We start from the raw sequence: 15901 nt of genomic DNA on the forward strand, positions 1-15901 counted from the left end.
AAACCACCATAGGAATAAGAATGAAAGCTGGTATCTACTGCTTTCTCAGTATGTACGAGGCTGTGTACATCCAACTGAGTCTGGAACCAATACTATGAAATAGGTGATATCATTACTTTGAATTTATAGGTGAGGCACCAGAAGGTAAGAGGCTATAAGCAGTGAGGACAAGAAGAAGGCCAGGGTTAGATATCTGAATGGACTGGATGGATAGAAGGATGGCCCCTGCATCCTCTCTTTCTTTTTTGAGGTAGGGTGTTACTATTTAGTGAGAACCATGTGATCCTTTTATCACACTCACTTCCCAGTCTTCCCAGGTCTGACCCTTGTACCCTTGTCAACTACCGCATCAACAAACAAACAAACAACAAGAAAAACAGATACAAAAAGAAAAGAAAAAATAAGAACAATTTGTATTACCCATATATTCACTAGAGCATGGTCAAATTCCCAGTTGCCAGCCCCTTGAAGAAAACTGAGCCCTCCCCAAATCCCACCCCTGCACATCGATGCCAGAAGAAGCCAAGGAGGACTATTACAATAGTAAGAACTCTTGGGTCAGCCCCTTGGGTGTTTGTCTGTGGCTTGGTCTGAATGTTGGAGAGGGGGACTTAAGCCTCATGTGGAACATAGGCAAGATAGACTTTAAGCTCTCTTCCAACTGAAAAAGTCTGGGTTGCTTTATAATTCTTAAAGAAACTAAGAAAGCCTTTTGCAAACATGCAGTGGCCAGCCCTAGTGTGCTGTTTTTATTAAAAGCAGTCGAGTGGATGTTCATGCTGGAGCAATAAATGCCAACCTCAGTAAGACCTTAAGCCCTCTGGGGATTAGTATCAGTGTTCAATCATCTAGGATTTGTATTAACAACCCATGGTATTTATGGAGTGCTTACTATTTACCAACCAGACCCATAAATTCTATGCATGCATGAAGTCAATTCTTATAACAAACCTGCATGATCATAATATATTAGTCAGGTAAAGCTACAATGACAAAGTAGTCCAAGTCCTCAGTAGCTTAGCACTATCAAAACTTCAAAGATATTCTCTCTCTCTCTCTCTCTCTCTCTCTCTCTCTCTCTCCCTCTCTTTCTCAATGTTTTTAAGTTTTTATTAAAATTTTTAACTTGGTGAGTTTCACATCATGCATCCCAGTCCCCCATCTCCCTGTTCACTCATATCTGCCCTTTGCCCTTGCAACCTCCTTCCCAAAACACACACACACACACACACACACACACACACACACACACACACACACACACACACACACACACAAATGCATGCAAAAACACAGTAACAACAAAACCAAAGCATAGAAAACATCTCATTGTGGAAGCTATAGTGTGTCGCAGAGTGTCCCACAGTTTATTCCTCTGCCCACACATCTTCACTTGCAAATGTTCATTTCAATGAATCATTGGTTCAAGCTCTTTGGCTCTGTGACATCGTCAGTATTGTATATTCATCAGGACTTCTCCCAATTACCCTGTGTCATGTAGATCCTGCAGCTCTGGGACAGCAGGACTGACCCTTTCACATGTCCCAACTGTTCTCAGATTTTAGATGGGTCAGTTCAGAGCCTGGGGTAGCTGAGCTGGACAGTCCACTGGCTCTCCCTTATACCCTTCCCCCGACCCCCCACCAGGGCAAACTCTTTAGCACTTCTCCAGCTAGGCCGCCTAAAGCTGCTATCAGCAAAAAGCAGGGCCAGGCCTGCTCTCATGCTATCAGGGCTGGTTTATCTGCTCCCATGCCTAGAGAGCCAGCTCCACTATGCTGCCAAGTTGGGATGTGGAGTCCACTTCCCTAAGTGCTGCAGCCTGTGAAGGGCTGGGCCTGTTTACCTGAGTACAACCAGTGAGGGGTCAGGGCTATGTCTCCTGTTTTCATGCCTTCGGTGCCAGCAAGGTGGGGAAGACATTACTTTCATGCTCTTGCTACCTCATAGTAGTAGGTGAGTAGCAGAAAAGGGGTGAAGCTCTCTCACACTCTCACTATTGGGCTAGCTCACCTGAGCCCTCTTCCCTAGGGCCAGCTCTACTGTGCTGTGCAGGTGAGATTCAGGGCCTGCTCCCCCAAGTGCTGCTGCTGGGGAGGGGCAGGGCTAGCTAGCTCTCCCAGCTCATGACCCTATGGGTGACTGTTCTGACTACTAGAGGTGGCAAGGGGTGGCCACCCATTGTGCTGCCTGGGTGAGAGATGGGGTCATCTCTCCAGAAGGCTACATCCAGTGAGGGGTGTGGCCAGTTATGCACAGCCCCTGGACCTCCTGGTGGTGCCCAGGAGGTGCTACCGCCAAGGACATTTCAATGTTCTCTAGTGGTAATATGAACCCCGGACATCAACACTGACCCCATCACTGTGTGTATAGCCACAAACTCAGACATGGCCTTCAGGGGCCGCGCCATGGCCTCAGATGGCAGGGCTAGCTGTCCACAGCAGGCTGTTCCATCTTTCTTCAGAATGCTCAAGCTGTTCCTCTTCTATTTCTCTCCCATCTGACCACCACGTACTCACACATTGTAGTAGGCTGGCTATGTGGTTGGTGGGCTCCCAGGTGACATCCTCCATCCACACTGGGCGGCATGTTAGCAAGCAGATATCTACGCTGTGCTGTGATATGGCCCCCTGTGCTGTGCACTAGAGGGCATGTCTGTGGGAGGATGGCAGTCCTTAGGTCTTTGCCTCCCTCCTTCAGGCTGTGCTGCTTGGATTTAATTTGATTTGATTTGATTTTTATTCATCCTAGGCATAAGACAGCCTTGGCCACCAAGCCAGGTATCAAACTAGGATGAACAAAGGACTGCCAACTGCTTTGCCTCTGACTGATATAAGACCAACACCAACAGGGTGTCTCTTTGCCCGTTGCCAGGGGACAAAGGTTTTTTCTTTTCTTTCTTGTTTTTTTTTTTAATATTTTTTTTAACATTTATTTATTTATTGAGTATACATCATACAGCTTTCTGCCTGCATGTACACCTGCAGGCCAGAAGAGGGCACCGGACCTGATTATAGGTGGTTGTGAGCCACCATGTGGTTGCTGGGAATTGAACTCAGGACCTCTGGAAGAGCAGACAGTGCTCTTAACCACTGAGCCATCTCTCCAGCCCTTCTTTCTTGTTTTTAAAGTACAAGATGGTTGGGATATTTATTTATTTTTAACCCTTCCTGCTGAAACATGAGAAAGATAATGGCAGAAGGTCCTGGTTGGGGCAAAGGGCTCATATGACTACTGTGATAGCCCAATGGGAACAGAGAGCCTATCATGAAGTAGGTGTTGAATAAAAGGAAATTGTAACAGTAATGATGCTCTGGACCCCGTGGGCAACTTTCCTGACTGCTAGAGGTGGCAAGGAGTTGGAAGGCATCATCTCTGCCTTAGAGGTGACAGGCAGAAGTCCAGATGTTGGATGGCTCAAGAAAGAACATTTTATACCATTATACTGGCTAAGCTCTTTGTGCCCAGAGCTCTTCATGCTCCTATCAAGAAGTTCAGCTTAGAATAAATCGAGAGGTCTTTGTCAACAACATGCATTCTGATCTCTTTACAGATAGAGATCAATGTAGTGTGGCATTCTGGGTCTTCCCCTAGATCATTTATCTATATTTTCATGTGTCTGTCTGTCTAGCTGTGCTGGGGCTATGAGGCATTTCTAAGTCTTGACCCTGGCCACCTTGCCTGGCCTTTGTCAGAGCTTGTAGCTGTGTGATTTAGTAGGGTGTGTGCTATCTCATAGGCTTTCTCTGGAGGCTGTCAGACAGCCTCCTCAGTTCGTGTGACTTGTGTCATCTGTCAGGACAGGCACACGTTACTCACTAGTTTTCACACACTCAAGTTAAGTCTTTCTTCCCTTTCCTGCCTTACCTGGGTCTGTATGGACCAAGGATGTGAGAGATGGGGAAGGCATGCATATTTATTCAGAAGCAATTTTGCAGAAGGATTGCAGACTTCTTTTGTGGTCATATTGACTCTGCTGTATCTTGATAAGTGATACTGGCAAATTACTCATATTTCTGTTTCCTTATCTGTAAAGTGGGGATAATAAAATTACTGAATTCAGAGGATCAAGAGGATTAAATAAAACAATCTTCATAGATTGAAAAGAGCAGTCGCCATCATTTTAGGTATAACAACAAAACCACTTATTATCGTTTTTCCAATCCGAATCTATCACTGAAACGCCTGATTTCACCCTACTGTGCCTCACCAAGGATGCCTGTGATGCAAAGCTTGGAAAATTTAACTACTTCTTCTCTGCATTCTCATATATGTGCAGGAAATTCTGCAGATGCGCACTTTTAAAGAAGCATTACTGAAAAAAAAAAGTAACAGGTGTCCAGATGGTAATGACTGAAAACAAGGTCTCTTCTGTCTAGAAGAACAACTGAGTGGCATTCGGGTGTATGATAAGATAGAATGCACTTCTGGAGACATCATATGTGGTCCAAGTGAAAGGAGGGCAATGTGGACTCTTGCCAGAGGGTGTGAGATTAGGGAAGAGAGCAGAACCAGACGCTTGGAGGATGTTTTATTTCCCAGCTGTCACATCTGGGAGTTCAGTACTATCTTTTTCTTCCAAGACTGTCTTTCAGAAGACAGAGAGGAGGTCACCTCCTGATGATAAATATTCTTGTAGTTTACGATCCTAAGAGTGTCATTTTGTTCACCAAATCACAGCCATTATGGAAAATCTCATAATGACTCTGGTCCCTGTGGGGAAGGACATTTTCTTGGTGCTAGCACTTCTCACTGGAGTGCCATTCTCTTCTATTTCTACTTCGAGAGAAGGTGAGGTAGAGCTAGTGATGTGGTTTTCATTTCTCAGTTGCTTAGAAATCATCGTTTTCCCAGAATTGTCCTCCAAATCTTCATGGTAAGTTAATCTTCTGATGTCTATCTCTGGCTCAAATGGCTTCTATTTCTGAAGAACACCTGGAGAACTATTGCCTCCTTTCCCAAGAGTGGGTACATGTTTAAGCCCAACAGATACTTCTTCACTAAGGCTTTGAACACTAAACCTATACCTGGAGGTGTGGGCACAGTTAGAGAAATAGTGGAAGACTGATTGGAGTTATGGACAATCATAGACTTGGTTTTCTTCACTGAGGCTGCTTCTGCTTTGACTCTCGATTCAGATAAATATTTAAGTATGAGAGGCGCTGAGGGGAAGGATGGAGGAGAGGCTATCACAGAGTGAAGATCTCTCCAGAACCTAGTGTTCAGATTCTTGCTTGAACTGGTCCACACATTCCAACATTTTAGCATCCAGATCTGACCCCTTATAATGCTTCTTGCTCCCCAAAGTGGCTTCCAGATCTTTTGTTGGAATATGGACTTTGATTCGAGAATCAGAATATCAAGTCTCTACCGTAGAGCCTGTGAGGAAGAGGCTTAGAGGCTGGGATTTAGCTGGCTCCAGGCTATCTGGGCTCAGGTCATCTGAGCTCAAGTCCTCTTGTCCTACTTTGTGAAGGCCACCAAGCTGTGATTACAAAAAGTACCAGCACAAGACCCAATTTCAGTTGATATCAGGAAACACTGGTCAGCAGGCTGAAAGCCAAATACTAAGGGAAGGCTTACCAGAAGGCACTGTGTGTCTTAATCATGTGACAATCTAAGCATGAGCTCCAAGATGCCCATCACATTAGCTAACACGTCTGGTTCTGTTCCCACTGCCACATAGAACCTCCCAGTAAACAGGGGGAACATGTTCCTTTCCCTTTAAGCACCTGATCCACAGTTTCTGCTCATAAACTGCTGGCTTCAGTTAGATTTAGCGTTGGGGAAGGTAATATTTGTTCAGTATCTAGTGTCCAGGCATCTATTTACAGGAGAAAGAAAGATAACCATGGCTTCTACATGGCATTGCAAACATTTTTATAATCACCTAAGTCATCCCAGACTCTCTTAACAGTATGAGTCATGCTGCTAATAGAATTGGAAGGACTAAATGATCCAATGCAGGTTCTCGTGGGGTTTTTTCAAGGCTGGCAGTGAGCTGACCACATCTAGCAGGGGCTCCAGAACATTTCAGAGCATGTCTTCCCATGTGGCATTATATACTGTTTCTCCCGAAGTTTTTCTGTTTCCATTATTTGTTTTTTGGCCAGCTGAGCTCAAGGGAAGATTCTGTAACCTCTTTTAGCGAAGGTTGAGACCACTATCTCTAGGACTGTACCCTTCTAAAAGAACTGACCTTTGTCCCAGCTACCAATTAGCTTCCTGTTAGTTCTGTTTATATTCCACTTTCCAGACTACTACTAGAGGACAGGGTGGATATTTGAGAGGTCATGCGTGAGGAACTTGTCCACAGAGTTGGCAGGTAGCATCCTGTCTCTGGAGAACTGGTATTCAGTGTAGTGGTGAATTAATTAAACCACTTTGGCTCCCGGGTCACACACATGCTGCGCCTACCCAAGAGCTCTGGATTCACAAAGGGAAGACACACACACACACACACACTCACACACACACACACACACACACACACACACACACACACACACACACTCACACGCGCGCTGATTCCCTCAATGACTGGACACTAGTAAACCTCCCCATAGCTAGCAAACACTCCCCTCCATTATTCCTGAGTTAACATCTTTTAAAATCTATATATCATCTCTGCTACCCCAGACCTGTAGGGCCTCTTTCCCAGATTCTTACATGCCCTTGGGGCTTTGAGTTTCATCTTTCGTTGTCATGGTGATTCTCCTCCTCTTCCCCATCTCTCTTGGTCCCTTGCCTGCACAATCTAAAAGTCCCGTTCAGTTTCCCTGCCCAGTCATTGGCTATATGGCAATTCTTTATTACCAATAGCTGGGGCTAGGAACCCTTAGGTCTGAAAGTGCGGCTTTTGGGAGGTGAATAAGATAAAGCACTAGAACCAATTCCCAACAGCTTAATGCTTAGATTTAACTCATTTTTGGACTCAGAGGTTATATAGAACTGGGAGTGGAACTCCTGACATTTTACCAAGATGTGTATTCGTGTAACGCAACTCCCTGGACTTCTTAGATCCTGGTTAATGAGACAGATATACCAAGGTATTGGCAGTAGGACTGAAGGAGAAGGAGGGAGACACACACATACATGCGCGTGGTGGGGGTTCCTTTATTGCTTTATATGTCCCTTGGTTGCTTAGTGTTGTGAAATAATTATGAGGGATTAGAGGTGACTAAATTATAGACTCCGATTGTTCTGGATCCGTATCACACCTCTGTCCCTTAATATCAAAGCAATGAGCAAAGGACCAAGTCAAATCTCAGTTTACCATTTATTAAAGGGAATCTTAAAATTATTATTATTATTAATTATTGTTGTTGTTAAATGGAGATTCTATGATTTCTGATTTTATAGGTTAATATGAAAATAGCTTAAGGAATATGTAAGCTAGCTTGCTAAAGTTCTCTTTCCTTCCCTCCCCAAATTTTTACATTCTTTTTTTCTTTTCTTTTTTCTTTGTTGCAATGGGAGATTCAGGACAAAGGGTTAGCCTTCTTTTTTTTTCTTTTCTTTTTTTCAGAGCTGGGGACCGAACCCAGGGCCTTGCGCTTGCTAGGCAAGAGGGTTAGACTTCTGAGACGCTTGACTAACAATTTTTCTTCTCTAGTCTTTTGAGATATGAACTTGCTCTGAGAATTCATTTGCTAACTGACTTTTCTGGAGTTGATTTGACTCTTTCAAGAGTTCTTGTCCCACTTACCTTCCTCTTGGGCATGACAAAACTAAGGCCTTATAGTCTCAGTCCCCTTCTAGAGAGATGCAATGAGGAGGACATGGTGCTGGTCCCCTGAAGGTCTTGACTGAGCCCAGGGAGCTCCCTTGCTGTACACTTGGTGACACCACCTCTGCAGGATAGATTGGATCTCCCCTCTCTTCTTTTCCTCCCCATCTGGGAAGAACTCAAGCAAGGAGGTTGAAAAGCTTTCCAGAAGGCTGTATTAGTGAATTCCTATGCCTTCTCACAGGAGCCGTTGGGATCTTCTGATCTCAATATGCAAAGAGGCTGGAAACATGTAAATCAGCAGCTCTCAGGTCAGCAAAAAATAGATCAGCTGCTTCCTCCCTCCCCCTCCCTCCCTCAGAACTGCTCCTGTCCCCATGTCCTATCTATTTCTTCCTGTTCCTTACCTTGAGCTCATGACTCTCCCTATGTCCCTCCCTCTCTGCTCTTTTCTTCCCTTTACCCCCTCTACCTCATGGTTTTTACCCCCTCTTTCCTGTTTCTTTCCCACATTTCCTTTGTGTCTTCTTGCTCTTGGTACCTTCCAGACAAGGATATGAGTGGAACCATGGGATGTTGCTCACCAAAGTCTGGAAGCACAACATACTGATATTTGCAGGAATCCAGAGGCGTTTTGATTCCTTGATTCCTATGTTGGGGCATCAGGAAGGCAAGGGAAGCTCATGGCCTTGCTAGGGGCTGATCTTAGACAGTTACCCACCCACAGAAAGATCACATGAAATAATGCAGATGTCTAGTTCAGAGAAATTGAATTGGCTAACAGTTACCAGCTATTATTCTCAAAGATAACTACAGTGCAGTCCCAAGGCAAGGCCCAGGCATAGCTGAGTGAACAGGCTTGGGGTTGTCTGGGAAATGCTATTGTAATTGGTTGTGTATGGCAACCAGAGATGTCAGGTTGGGAGGGTGCCACTGGGTAAACACAAACTCCTGGCTCTGTATTTTCATAGCTGTATAACTTAGGTCTCATCGAAGGTTCAGGGTCCTAGGTCCATGGAGAACTGACTTGGTTCTGATGGCACAGGCTTGAAGCTTTCCTACAGTGACTGCACGCAGGGCAGAGCACAGAGGCTCACTGAATCAGCAATGTATAGCTTTGTGCCGTGTGATGATCCTGTATAAAGCATCCATCACTAGAACAGTGTTTCCCACTCTTTCTCATTATTACCTTGCTGGCAGAGTTCTCCACACTTCTCCCCAGTCTCCTCCACTTCATGTTTTTTTTTTTTATTACATTACTTATTTTCTGTGCATATGAAACATGTGTGTGTATGTGTGTGTGCCATAGTGTATGTGTGTATGGAGATAAACCTGAAGGAGTTGGCTGTCCCCTTCTACCACGTGGGGCTTGGTATTAAATTCAGACCACCAGGCTTGATCTGGTGAGCCATCTCTCCAGACCTCGATGGATTTTTTACATATGTCTACGTAAAATGTAACACACACACACACACACACGTTCTGTCCTTTAGACATAAAATGATAAGATATTTTATCCATAAGAACTGGTTGTCCCCCTGGGGATGATATCATGTCCACTGAAAACAATAGTCCACACTGTTTTCTTTCCTTCCATCCTTCTTCCCTCCCTCCTTCCCTTTCTTCCTTCTTCCCTCCTTCCCTCCTTCCCTTTATCCTTACTCCCTCACCTTTCCCTTCCCTTTCTTTCCATTTTCTTTCCTTTCCTTTGTTAGTGTGGATCAAAGCATCTCTCTAAGCCCTGAGCAGAGCTGGTTTAATGAGGGTCAGATATAGTGGTTATCTGTGACGGTGACTCAATACCATTGCTCTGGTCATGTCTTATCCCATTTTACTCTTTAGCTGACTAATACAAGTCCAGCTTCATTTTGGGGGGGGTGTTAAAATTTATTTATTTGTTTGTATGTTTGTTTGTTTATTTATTTATTTAAGAGAAAGACCATGAAGTTGGATGGGTGGTTGGGTGATCTGAGAGGTGATTGGGGAAGGGAAAGAACATGATCAAAACTATCAAAGTATAAATAAAAATAAAAAGTTTACTGTTCTCAAAAAAGAGAAATACTGTAATTTTCAGGGTCCCATTTTAGGTAACATTAGCAGGGCATGGGGACTACAGAATCCTTTTTGGAAGGAGATCATGTTCTAGTAAGGAACAAGGCTAATCCTTATACGGTAATGATGGTCACTAACATTGCTAATGATGGTCACTAACATTTCTTTCTTTCCCTGGACTAAGGAATTCTGTTACATTGCAATCTTCTGATGCAGATACCATGCTCACCTCTGTTTACAGTCAGTGAGGCTTAGGGTATTTAAGTAACTTCTCTAAAATTGTCTAGGTAGCAAGTACATTCTAGACTCACATTGAGGTAGATTGCCTCCTAACACTAACACAAAAGAAGCTCTTTTAAATGTCAGAATTATAGAACTATCATATGATCCAGTTATACCACTCCTGAGCATACACCCAAAGAACCCTATTTCCTAACAGATACTGTCATTTACATATTTATTGCTGCTCTATTCACAATATTGAGAAAAGAAAAGCAGCCAACATCTTGACCAATGGATGAGTGAGTGTGTGTACATATACACAATGGAATTTTAATTTAACTGTAAAGAAAAATGGAGTCATGAAATTTGCAGAGAAGTGGGTGGATCTAGAAAGTATAATATTAATCAAGGCGAGCCAAAACCATCCAATGGAAAAAAGATAGCATTTTCAGCAAATGGTGCTGGTTCAACTGGAGGTCAACATGTAGAAGAATGCAGATTGATCCATTCTTGTCACCCTGTACAAAGCTTAAGTCTAAGTGGATCAAGGACCTCCACATCAAACCAGATACACTCAAACTAATAGAAGAAAAAGTGGGGAAGCATCTCGAACACATGGGCACTGGGGAAAATTTCCTGAACAAAACACCAATCGCTTATGCTCTAAGATCAAGAATCGACAAATGGGATCTCATAAAACTGCAAAGCTTCTGTAAGGCAAAGGACACTGTGGTTAGGACAAAACGGCAACCAACAGATTGGGAAAAGATCTTTACCAATCCTACAACTGATAGGGGTCTTATATCCAAAATATACAAAGAACCCAAGAAGTTAGACCGCTGGGAGACAAATAACCCTATTAAAAATGGGGTTCAGAGCTAAACAAAGAATTCACAGCTGAGGAATGCCAAATGGCTGAGAAACACCTAAAGAAATGTTCAACATCTTTAGTCATAAGGGAAATGCAAATCAAAACAACCCTGAGATTTTACCTCACACCAGTGAGAATGGCTAAGATCAAAAACTCAGGTGAGAGGAAATGCTGGCGAGGATGTGGAGAAAGAGGAACACTCCTCCATTGTTGGTGGGATTGAAGACTGGTAAAGCCATTATGGAAATCAGTCTGGAGGTTCCTCAGAAAATTGGACATTGAACTGCCTGAGGACCCAGCTATACCTCTCTTGGGCATATACCCAAAAGATACCCCAACATATAACAAAGACACGTGCTCCACTATGTTCATAGCAGCCTTATTTATAATAGCCAGAAGCTGGAAAGAACCCAGATGCCCTTCAACAGAGGAAAGGATACAGAAAATGTGGTACATCTACACAATGGAATATTACTCAGCTATCAAAAACAATGACTTTATGAAATTCATAGGCAAATGGATGGAACTGGAAAATATCATCCTGAGTGAGGTAACCCAATCACAGAAAAACACACAGGTATCCACTCATTGATAAGTGGCTATTAGCCCAACTGCTTGAATTACCCTAGATGCACAGAACACATGAAACTCAAGAAGGATGACCAAAATGCAAATGCTTCACTCCTTCTTTAAAAGGGGAACAAGAATACCCTTGGGAGGGAATAGAGAGGCAAAGTTTAGAACAGAGGCAGAAGGAACACTCATTCAGAGCTTGCCCCACATGTGGTCCATACATATACAGCCACCAAACTATATAAGATGGATGAAGCAAAGAAGTGCAGGCCGATAGGAACTGGATGTAGATCTCTCCTTAGAGACACAGCCAGAATACAGCAAATACATAGGCAAATGCCATCATTAAACCACTAAACTGAGAACGGGACCCCCGTTGAAGGAATCTTAGAAAGGACTGAAAGAGCTTGAAGGGGCTTGAGACCCCATATGAACAACAATGCCAAGCAACCAGAGCTTCCAGGGACTAAGCCACTACCCAAAGACTATACATGGACTGACCCTGGACTCCAAGTGCATACATAGCAATGAATAGCCTAGTAAGGGCACCAGTGGAAGGGGAAGCCCTTGGTCCTGCCAAGACTGAACCCCCAGTGAAAGTGATTGTTGTGGGGAGGGCAGTAATGGGGGGAGGATGGGAAGGGGTTGGAGTTAGGGGGTTGTTGGCTGGGAAACCAGGAAGGGGAATAACAATCGAAATGTAAATAAGAAATACTCAAGTTAATAAAGATGAAAAAATATTAATCAAGGCAACTGAGACTCATAGAGACAAAATCAAATGTTGTTTCGCATATGCAGATCCTGGCTTGTGTTGTTTAGATATGTGTATCGCAGTGGTGTGAGTTCAGGTGTAGGCTATGAAACCAGAAGGAGACCATGAGAGCAGAAAAATGGGGTTGGGCAATGGGGGAAGGCAATGGAACACAGGTGACATTAAAATGGAAAATAGCTTTAAGGGTAGGAGAGCTTAAGAAGGTGTCAGGAGGATGAGAGAGAAGAAAGATGGAGGAGAACCAACACAAAATGTGTTTGACCATGCTGCAATGAGATCTAGTACTGTGCATGCCAATCTGAAGAGCTTAAGAAATAGCAAGTTGGGCCAGAGGTAACGGTGCTCACTCTGTAAGCCTGACAACTCTTGTAGAGACAGAAGGAGAAACCCTGACTCCTCAAAATCACCGATGCATCCTGTGGCACATGTAAGTCCCCCCCGCCCCCACATCTTGTTTCTACATAACAGAAAACGAAAACAAGGCAAGTTAAAAGCAGAAAGTACCATTGGTTAAACTAAGGCAAATGCCTGCGTGGCATGGCTGATGTGTTGTGGGAACACAGAAGGGAAAGAGTGCAGGCGGTGGCACTGGGAAGGCCTGGAAGGAAGCCAGGATGTGGCAGAGGGAGATAGGGTCAGGGGAGAGGTGACAACCTGAGAAAGGGCACAAAATTGGGAAATGTCAGAATTCTTCTTTAGAGTCAGAAGGTCACAGAGGGCCCCCTGCGGGGTAGTGCTACCAATAAACTAAACATCCCTGCTTTATGGCACAACCATAGTAGTGAGCATGGAGGATTTAGTACCATCCCTGTCTTCTTTCTACCCTTGGGGAAGATGACTCAAAATGTCTCCTGACACTGCTAGATGATTCCTGAGTGGGGCCAAACCAGCTTTGCTTTATGAACAGGCTGGGGCGGCAGGAAACTCAGCTTCTCATGTCCTGGAGTTAATGTCATGTGACTTTTGGCAAAATATTTCCTGTCTCCAAGCCTGGGTTTTCTTGCTCAAAATTTGAGGCAGCCAGAGGCTCAGTGTGGTGGTTCACTCAGGAAGCTGAGGCAGGAGGATTAGGAGTTTAAGACCAGTCTGTGCTATATACTGAGATAAGTCTTTAAAAAAAAAATAGCCAGGCTACAGTTGGTTGGTTGAAGGTCCCTAAGGACCTTTTAAGTTTAGCTACTCAGTGTCGGCCCCAGAAGTGTGGCCAGCAGTTCCTGCTGCCTGTTGCTCCTGCATTATGCAGTGCAGATGACACCCATACCCCCTGCTGGGAAAGCTGGCAGCAGCTGGCTCTGTGCTGAGCCCAGGGCTAATCTACTGCCTTCCAGAGCAGGTGTGTGAAGGGCCCTTGGTGTCACTTTCCACAGCAACACCCAGGTGACATCTCTAATTATAGTCATGGAGAGTAGGACTCAGAAGGTGGCAATGAACAGCTCTTGGGTGTGAGAAAGTGATTAACACCAGGACTTGGCCAAGTGGAGCCGCTGAAGTCATTTCCTGAGGTCCTAGTGGAAAGTTTGGCCTTCCTTTCTCCCTTTGTCCTGAGGACAAAGCAGATGTTCTAGGGAAGGTGATGGTTGTTGGCAAGAGCAACAAGTAGCATTGCTGCTACTTTGCTGTGTGGGAGAAGAGGGCCTGCTGGGGTAGACTTTGCTAGTTTGCAAAAAAGGATTAGAAACTTTGAGGGCGATGGAGAGTGGAGTGGGAGTTCATAGTGACCTCCGAAATACACTCCCATCTGTCATACACCATTCTTAGAGGGAGGTATTCTTAAGCTCTATTTTACAGCTGACGATTAGGGTGAGGAAAGCCATTTGCTTGATAATGTCTGTCTCAACATTGAGAGGGAGGATAGGGGTAGATTCCAAAGTCTATGCTCTGATTTGTGTGTGAAGTTGGGGTTTGGTTCTAAGAAATCTTTCTCTGATCCTGAAGTCTGCCCCTCTGTCCTCCAGCCTGTCCATCAGAGCCTGGAATGCAAGCTCTGAAGTTTTGCTGTCTTGTCTACCCTCTATCTAGAAGTGGGAGAAAAGAATAGGTGTGTGTGTGTGTGTGTGTGTGTGTGTGTGTGTGTGTGTGTGTGTGTGTGTGTGTAGGAGATGACTTGATAAGGAGGCAGAGATGGAGAGAGGGGAGCATATGATAAGAGCTGGAGAGCCAAAAGGAAGCAGACATGGGTTAGCTGGGGTTGGGGGGGAGGGAGGGTGAGATAAGGGATAGGGAAGATGAAAAGAGTTTTGGGAGCTGGAAGCTGGGTGATGGAGAAGAGGAACATAGGATAGATAAGGGGAGGAGGCTTAGGCATTAAACAGGGATGTTGATAAGAAGACAGTGGGAGAGAGAGACAGACAGAGACACACACAGAGATAAACACAGACACAGAGAGAGAGAGAGAGAGAGAGAGAGAGAGAGAGAGAGAGAAAGAGAGAGAGAGAGAGAAGGAGAGAGAGGGAGAGAGGGAGAGAGAGAGGGAGAGAGAGGGAGAGAGAGGGAGAGAGAGGGAGAGAGAGAAATGGAAGTTTGCTAACAGTCACTGTTTCCAGATGGCTAAGCCTTTCAAAGAACTGTGGTACCCCATGAATAAGGGGGCTGGTCTCATTACCTACTGCATCCCCTGCTTACAGGAAGGATTTGACCCCGCCCTCCTTCTTTTTCACTTTATTCTTCAACAATTGCATTGAAAATTCTGTTTTAAGCATAAAGGAAACCAGGGTGATGGAGGAGCCTGAAAGAAGTTACCTGCACGAAACCCAGCATGCTGTGGGACGCATTCATACCAGCTCCAAAGCCTGCTTTCTAGTTCGTAGATACTCTTTGTTTAGTAGGTGGAGGCTAAAGATTGACAACTAAGTATGTAAATGAAGTGCTTTGACATGGATACTACTCTTATGAGGAAAATAGAGTCTGGTACCACGTCAGATGGTGGTGGGCTTTTTTCCCCAGGTTGACTGGTTAAAGAAGGCTTTTTACAAGGTTATGAACATTGAGCATGGACCTACTGATGGTCAGGAAGTGGTCATATGACTTGAGTGAGAGCACCATAGGCAGAAAGACTGGGACCTCAGAAGATCTGAGGTAGGAGTGTGTGAGCATGGCTTTTGCAACTACATTGTGTCAGAGAGAATGGAGAGGTGGAGGGGTCAGAACTTACAGGCCCTTGGAGTTCAGATTTTGTATATAATAGCCACGTAGAGAAAGTGGATGGGGTGTCTGAGGATCAAGGTGCATCTTGTTAGGTGAAGGCTGTGGACCCTAGTAGAAAAAACACTGGGTTGGTCAGAAGACACGTTCCACCTCTGTCTGATGGGTTTTAACCCATTTATTGTCAGTTCCTCTCTCTGAGCTTCTGGAATAGTTGTTTGGGAGCTGAAGTCATAAGATTCAGAGATCTTAAAGGCCCACTTGGCCCTGAAGTTCTATGGACATTTGAGCAAAGTCAACAGCGACTACCTCACAACCTCCCAGACTTCATCTTTCTTTCCTGGTTTCATTCTTTAGGTATCAACAGTTCAGATCTTGACTCTGCCACTCACTGGTGCATACCCTTGAGTGAGGGTCTCAAGTTTTTTGAATTTCAACTTCCTCATTTTGTAAAGTGTCAATAATAATATTTACCTCATGAGGATATTATGAGGGAGGAAATAGGCTAATTATGTTAAAGATTTAACTCAACTTCTGTGCA

The 15901-nt window shown here is 44.4% G+C and overlaps 1 non-coding gene across 1 annotated transcript; it reads right to left on the reverse strand.

Annotated features, from left to right (window-relative positions):
- Nucleotides 1-2738: 2738 nt before the first annotated feature.
- Nucleotides 2739-2880, reverse strand: LOC120102027 (small nucleolar RNA SNORA48). Its single transcript, XR_005503069.1, has one exon. It is a non-coding gene; the product is annotated as a small nucleolar RNA SNORA48 (small nucleolar RNA).
- Nucleotides 2881-15901: the final 13021 nt, after the last annotated feature.

The sequence above is a fragment of the Rattus norvegicus genome, chromosome 3 (genome assembly GCF_036323735.1).
Source record: "Rattus norvegicus strain BN/NHsdMcwi chromosome 3, GRCr8, whole genome shotgun sequence".
In the NCBI taxonomy this organism is placed as follows: Eukaryota; Metazoa; Chordata; class Mammalia; order Rodentia; family Muridae; genus Rattus; species Rattus norvegicus.